A 6,901-nucleotide genomic window follows, 5' to 3' on the forward strand; every position below is an offset into this window, starting at 1 on the left:
ATTACTTTTACTTTTCCTGAAAGAAAAAAATATAATTCTTTTTTATATTTGGCTAACCTCTTTCTTAGAGGTAAGATTTTTGACATCTATAAATAGAAGACCTCCCTTCTCATACCATAACACAATAACATCCACAAGGTAGTCGTTTAAAGAGTCTCGTTTAGGGAGTTTTCTCCCAATAGTTTTTAATATTTTTTTATATTAGTTTTCAATATGTAGGTCACTTGATCAAATTACATCAATAATATTTTTTTTAGTATACTTTTCTTTGTCGTCTGAATTATCACTACGATAGTTTGCAACTAATAACATCCGCATGACGCCCTCTCCATTTCGAACCCAACAACATTAACTGTTAAATTGGAAATTAATAGAAGCTAGTGATTATCCAAAAAAAAAAAAAAACTAAAATGTGAAGCTACTTGTTTGGTAATATTTGAGTTTAAAAAATTTAAATTCTTATTGATGTGATTATTTGATATGACATATTATCTACGGTCAGTTCACTTAGTTAAAGTTTACCATCTAAATATATATATATATATATATATATATATATATATATATATATATATATATATGATGCTTAGATCAACTAAGAGGTCTAATTTCTTTCTTAGCTTCTTTTTTATTCCTTCAAAATTATAGAGAAGAAGAATTTGTAATTGCTATGATTTATGTCGAGAAAATTGTATTTGAGATGACTGAGATTTAAGATAATTTTTTCAGCACTTTAGCTATGCATATTTTTTCAGCACTTCAGTTAGTTAAAGTTTATCATCTAAAAATATATGCGTGATGCTACCTAGATCAACTAAGAGGTCTAATTTCTTTCTTCTTTTTTTCCTACAAAATTATAGAGAAGAAGAATTTGAAATCGCTATAATTTATGTTGAAAAAATTATATTTGAAATGGCTGAGATTTAAGACAATTTTTTCAACACTTGAGTTATGTACGTCTGAATTGTTTCCAAAAATGGATAGTGGGAGGAATATCCAAGATGACACCAGGAAAGGTTCTGCCACATCAGGGTGATGATGAGGTAGGGCAATGGTGAATTGGACGAATGATAGCACAAGTAGTAGGCAATCCATCACTAAGCCGGCCGTGTTTTCATATACAGCCACGTTAGGGCCGTCAACATGCCCCTATTACTCCTCGTCATCATAGCCCCACGACAAGATTTCAAGATATGCCTGTCCAACCCTTGTTGCTATGAAACCAATATCATTTTTTAAAACATATTAAAGATGTCCCAAAACCTATGTGATTACAAGTAATCAATCTTTTCTTATCATGTTCCCTACCCCACTTCTCATTCCACTTTAATCAATGTTCCTTTGTCTTCTTCCTAATTTTATCCCTTTGTTAACATATATTCTCCCAAATTGTCATTTCTTTTATATAATTATGAGAAATTAGTTGATTGTACAGTTTGAAATTCGGTTGCAATGACTTGACCTTTTATCTATAATCGATGCGAATCCTCAAGTATTAGTGATCCATACGTCTGGCGTTGTGCTTTTGTCGGTATGTACTAAATAGGGGCGAAGCTAGTTTGGGATAGACCCAAACTCAATTTACAGTAGTTATACATTATTAAAATTATTTGTATGTTAAATAATAAATGTTGAACCTCTATCTATTGATTCGTGTGTATTTTGAACTCACCTAATAAAAATTTTAGCTATGTTACTAATACCAAAACCTAAGAGCACTTGTCATTACCTTTTATTCTAACACTAAAATATTTTCTCTCTCAAATCTTTTATTTTCCATTTATGTCTTAACGAGAGGATCCTAGAAATAATTGTTGGTGGTATGCCATGTGTCAAAGTGTTCTTGAATTTTATGTTAGAATTCTTGGAGTTGTATCATCTTTGCAATAATAATATATAGAAAATTCACATGGCCGGTGAGTATAAGATGAAAAGAGGATTGGGAAAAGAAGGATTAGTGATTCTCTACCTCCTGTTGCCTAATTTCATCATCAGAAAGGGAAAAGGGGAAACAGAAATAACATTAGTCAACTATATATCTGTTTTACTTTTTCGTGCAATAATTAAAGTAAAAATTCGAATTACAATGGTCACCTAAAATTTCTATTGAATAATTATATACTGATCCATTTTTTAATCTCTATGTGAGTCTACCTTTTTGGTTGTCAGAGACAGAGCTAACTTGGTTGAAATACATTCGATAGAATTTAATAATTTTAATTAGAAATTATTTCTTTGAAACTAATAAGCTAAAATTTTGAATTCATAAACTTTATATCCTGATTTTGGGTCTATAGTTGGAAACAACTGAACGAGTACCTTAATTCTTAATCGTACATCAATATGACAACCTTTAATTTACTGGAGGGTTCACTTGATAATGTTCACTATTAATTTCAGCAAATGGATGTACTTCGACGTTTTCACTTTCTGGTTTTTAAAGGAGAGTTGACCCACAGATTTATGTAGGGTCAATATAATTTGACAATTCAAATCTCTTAAGACATTAAAAAAAGATTATTCTGTATGTCCTGGAAAATGTATAATGGACGTAACGAATTCCTATAGCAAGCTGATAATAGAAAATGATTTAATATCAATAAAGGATATCAACCAATTTCCTCAGTTAAGGTTGGATAATTCAAGAATTCTTTCTTTTTTACATATAGCGATAGTTTCTTCCTTAATTGTGAAATATAACGATAGTTTGTTTTAAAATGTAGCTGAATGAAATGTATCCATACGGAAGTGAAATATATTGTATTTAATATTTATGCCACAATATTCATTGTATGACACTTATATTTTACTAACCAAGTGTACGTGTTTTATACGTGTGTATAACGTTAATCATGAGTACTGTTCATAAAGTGAATAATTATTATGAGTATGTTACATTAAGAAGTACAAATTAGTTTTTAAAAATAGTAAAATATTTAAGATTAAAGGTGTATTAAAAAGGAATGTGAGATACATAATTTATAATAAAATTCATTTTATTTTATGAGGTACCATATAACCTTGCGTATCGCACAAGTTCCTTCCTTATTAGCTAAACGTATTGAGCTAATTTGTTCCATCATTAAGTGAATGAAGCTGTTCTCCAAGTCCATAGTGTATTAACATTACAATATCAATTATTATTTATATCAAACTAAAAAGGAGAAAAAATAGCAAAAAGTACCCAGCCTTTTTAGGCTGTGGCCAAACTTCTAATTAGCTTATTTTGAAAAGTGTTATAAATGTACCATATAAAGTAAATGTCTACTTTACAATATATAGTGAATATCTACTTTACCATATATTATGTATGTTTATTTATGGAAAAGTTATAAACCTCAAGGTTAGTTTTCCCCTATAAATAAAGAGATTTTGCTTCATTTTAATTCATCCCTCAAGAAAAATAACAAATACTCTCTCTTCTCTCTACTATTCTTCTTTATTCTTTATTAGTTTATAACACGTTATCAGCACGAGATTCTACGAAATAAGGTGAGATTATAAATCTAAAGGTAATTTCAAGGTTAGTAATTCCTTATGTTATCTGTCTTTTGCTACTATGCTATAATATAATTATTGTTGGATTTGAGGAAAAATAATTAGTTTGGAACCATTTATGTTTGAAATTTATTCCTCAAGAACAATATTATCAAAAGGGATGATAATATGTTGGTTTTAAATCCCATCAATTTATGTCTAAGACGCCTTTATATGGTAAGACGTTGAGTTTGAATTTCAATGCACCATATTGATGATATTATGATGGCTAAGGCAAATAATATTTTTAATGAAAAGTCATGAAATATGTCTCATTGAACATGCTCCATTCCATGAAGTGAATGTGGTAGCAATATATGATAAGTTTGAAATATGACAATTTACTTCATTCTTGAAGTGTATATGATAGCAGTACATAATATGTCTGAAAGAAGACAAGTGATTGAATGCACGAATATATGCGTGGAAGGACAATATGATAATGATCATCAAAAGTGATGGTATTTTTACACGCGTATTATGATCATAAGATATGTTATAGAAAAATTCTCTAGATCATATGTATGCCTCGATTTGCTCCTGAAGTAACAATGTCATAAAAGAGGTTATAAGCTATCAATTTGATAGGCTTAAGACACAATAATATTTCATTCATGGGAATGAGAATTTTAATTGTTATAAGCATAGATCTATTCCCTGGGTGAATGTGATGATATTTAGTGAAGCTTATCAACAAACGTGAACTTAATTGTGATGGCTTCACAACTCACCTCCGAATGAGGCAGAATAATCGAGAAGAGTTATTTTGAAATCTACTTCTAAAGTAGTAAATCTGAAATTTATTCATGTAATAGTAAACCTGAAATTTACTAAAGTAAAAAGGTACATGTTATAGTAAACTTGGAGTTTGCTAGAATAAAAGTTCATAAGTTGACATGAACGATTATGACATCCTGAAGATGTGCATATTAAGTATTGAACATGTAATGAAGAATTAGAAAATTCTTTAAGAATTATTCATGTTGTTTGTTCTCTTGATAAGTTGGTTGGACCAACTAATTATTGAATTGGATCCCTTAAAATATGAAAAATATAAAAGGTGAATAAAGGACCGTTCACCAGTCATGTGATCTATTAAGATGCATCGATATAAGATGATCACTTGTACGTTTGTTGTCAACCTACAGTTTGACATTCATAAAGTTGTTTGCTCAATGAAATTGAGTTAAGAGCCTAATTTTCAGATTGTGTAATTAAGATAATTCATCTTGATGATGATGATCTAGCATCGAATGCCTTCAATAATAGTTAAACTATTGAGAACAAAGCTTTATGTATTGATTTGAAAAATTATATACAAAAGTACGTGTATGCATCAAATCAATAAATTATGATTAATTTTCCCTCAAAGTTGGTTCTAAGTCAGGAATCTCACGTTATCCATCTAATAATTTTGATGTGCGGTATATGATTAATAAATATGCCATGATGCACAAAGATGGATTCATCAAAAAATATGAAGGATGTATGTTAGTTTTCCTAACATAAGGGGGAGATTATAAGCAACTATGAAATATATTATGAAATATCATCAGATCCTCATTCAAAAGATAATTCAAGTCTAAAGCTGAAAACATCTTATATTTAAGCTGCAAGTGCTCCTAATTTGTGTCCCTAAAGGACAAAGTCTATGCATGTATGAAGCGTAGTTGACCAATCGATTCCAAACAAAATAATCTTTGAAAAGAATAAAGAGCAAATAATCATAATAAGAAGGCAGTGTGCTCTTGAAGAGCCCATGACATAACACTTCATGAAACCTTATAAGCGGTTCAGGTACCTAAAAATAATGAAGTGTTGAGATCTCAAAATGTTATGTCACATTGTGAACCAATACAAAATGATATATCATCGATAATATCTTTGATACAATATTGATGCAATATTGTAAAATATTATAAGGATCCGAATTCTACGTTTATTTAAGCATGCTGACATAGAAATATTTATCAAATGACACGAAAGGATGCATTTTGGTAAGTATAAAACTTATTTGATTTGCAGTTCAAACACTTGAAGATGTCACACTTGACATGTTCGATACTGAGTATCCTTGGAACTCTTGGAGAGTTTTCAAAAGCAATAGAATTTTTGCTTAAATGAGAAACATGCAAAATTGAATAAGGATCCATTCCGATCTCAAGAAAAGAATGAGGAACTTCTTGGTTATGAAGTACCATATCTTAGTGAAATTGATGCACTAATGTATCTTGCAAATACTACAAGGCCTGATATAGCCTTTTTTAGTTAATTTATTAGCAATTTTGCAGTCCTGATCTTATTGATCATGTTGATATTGGGTACTTATCTGACCTACATAAAGCTCGGTCTTAAGTAGTTTATGTGTTCATATGTGGAGGCACTGCAATATCTTGGAGATATGCAAAGCAGTCTATCGTAGCTACTTCATGAAACCATGCTGATATAATAGTTATTCATGAAGCAAGTTGAGAATGTGTATCGTTGGGGAATGATACATCTCATTCGAAAAAATATGATTTGAAATGTGACAATATACCCATAATTTTATATGGAGATAATGCAACATGCATAACACATCTTAAGGTAGGATTCATAAAAGGAGATAGGACGAAGCACATTTCACCAAAGCTCTTCTATACATATGAGCTCCAAAATGGTGATATTAACGTTCAACAGATTCGTTCACATGAGAATGTGGCTGATTTATTCCCTAAGTCTCTTCCAACTGCAACTTTCAAGAAGATGATGTATAAGATCGGGATGCAAAAGTTCAAGAATGTTCTCATTAGGAGGATTTAATATGAGCTGTACTCTTTTTCACTTATGAGATTTTGTCCCACTGGGTTTCCTTGTAAATTTCTTAACGAGGTAGCCTATATGCGTATTGTTAGAGATGTGTACATTTTTCCTTCACTAGATTTTATTTCCACTGGATTTTTTTGTAGTAAGATTTTAATGAGATACATTATGTATCAATTAGACATTCAAGAGGGAGTGTTATAAATGTACCATATATAGTGAATGTACACTTTACAATATATAGTGAATACCTACTTTACCATATATTGTGTATGTTTATTTATAGAAAAGTTACAAACCCTAAGGTCAGTTTTTGCCTATAAATAAAGGGGTTTTGCTTCATTATAATTCATCCCTCAAGAGAAATAATAAATACTCTCTCTGTTCTCTCTACTCTTCTTCTTTATTCTTTATTAGTTTATAACAAAAAGTTTTATTTTAGAAGTGATTTTATAAAAGTACTTTTAGTGTTGTGTTGATCTTTTTATTTTAGTTTCTCTCACATATTCAAATTTAAGAGATTTGATTTCTGATAAATTTTCATTAAATATAAGGTAAAATT

This window comes from Capsicum annuum, chromosome 1, assembly GCF_002878395.1.
Source record: "Capsicum annuum cultivar UCD-10X-F1 chromosome 1, UCD10Xv1.1, whole genome shotgun sequence".
Lineage (NCBI taxonomy): Eukaryota > Viridiplantae > Streptophyta > Magnoliopsida > Solanales > Solanaceae > Capsicum > Capsicum annuum.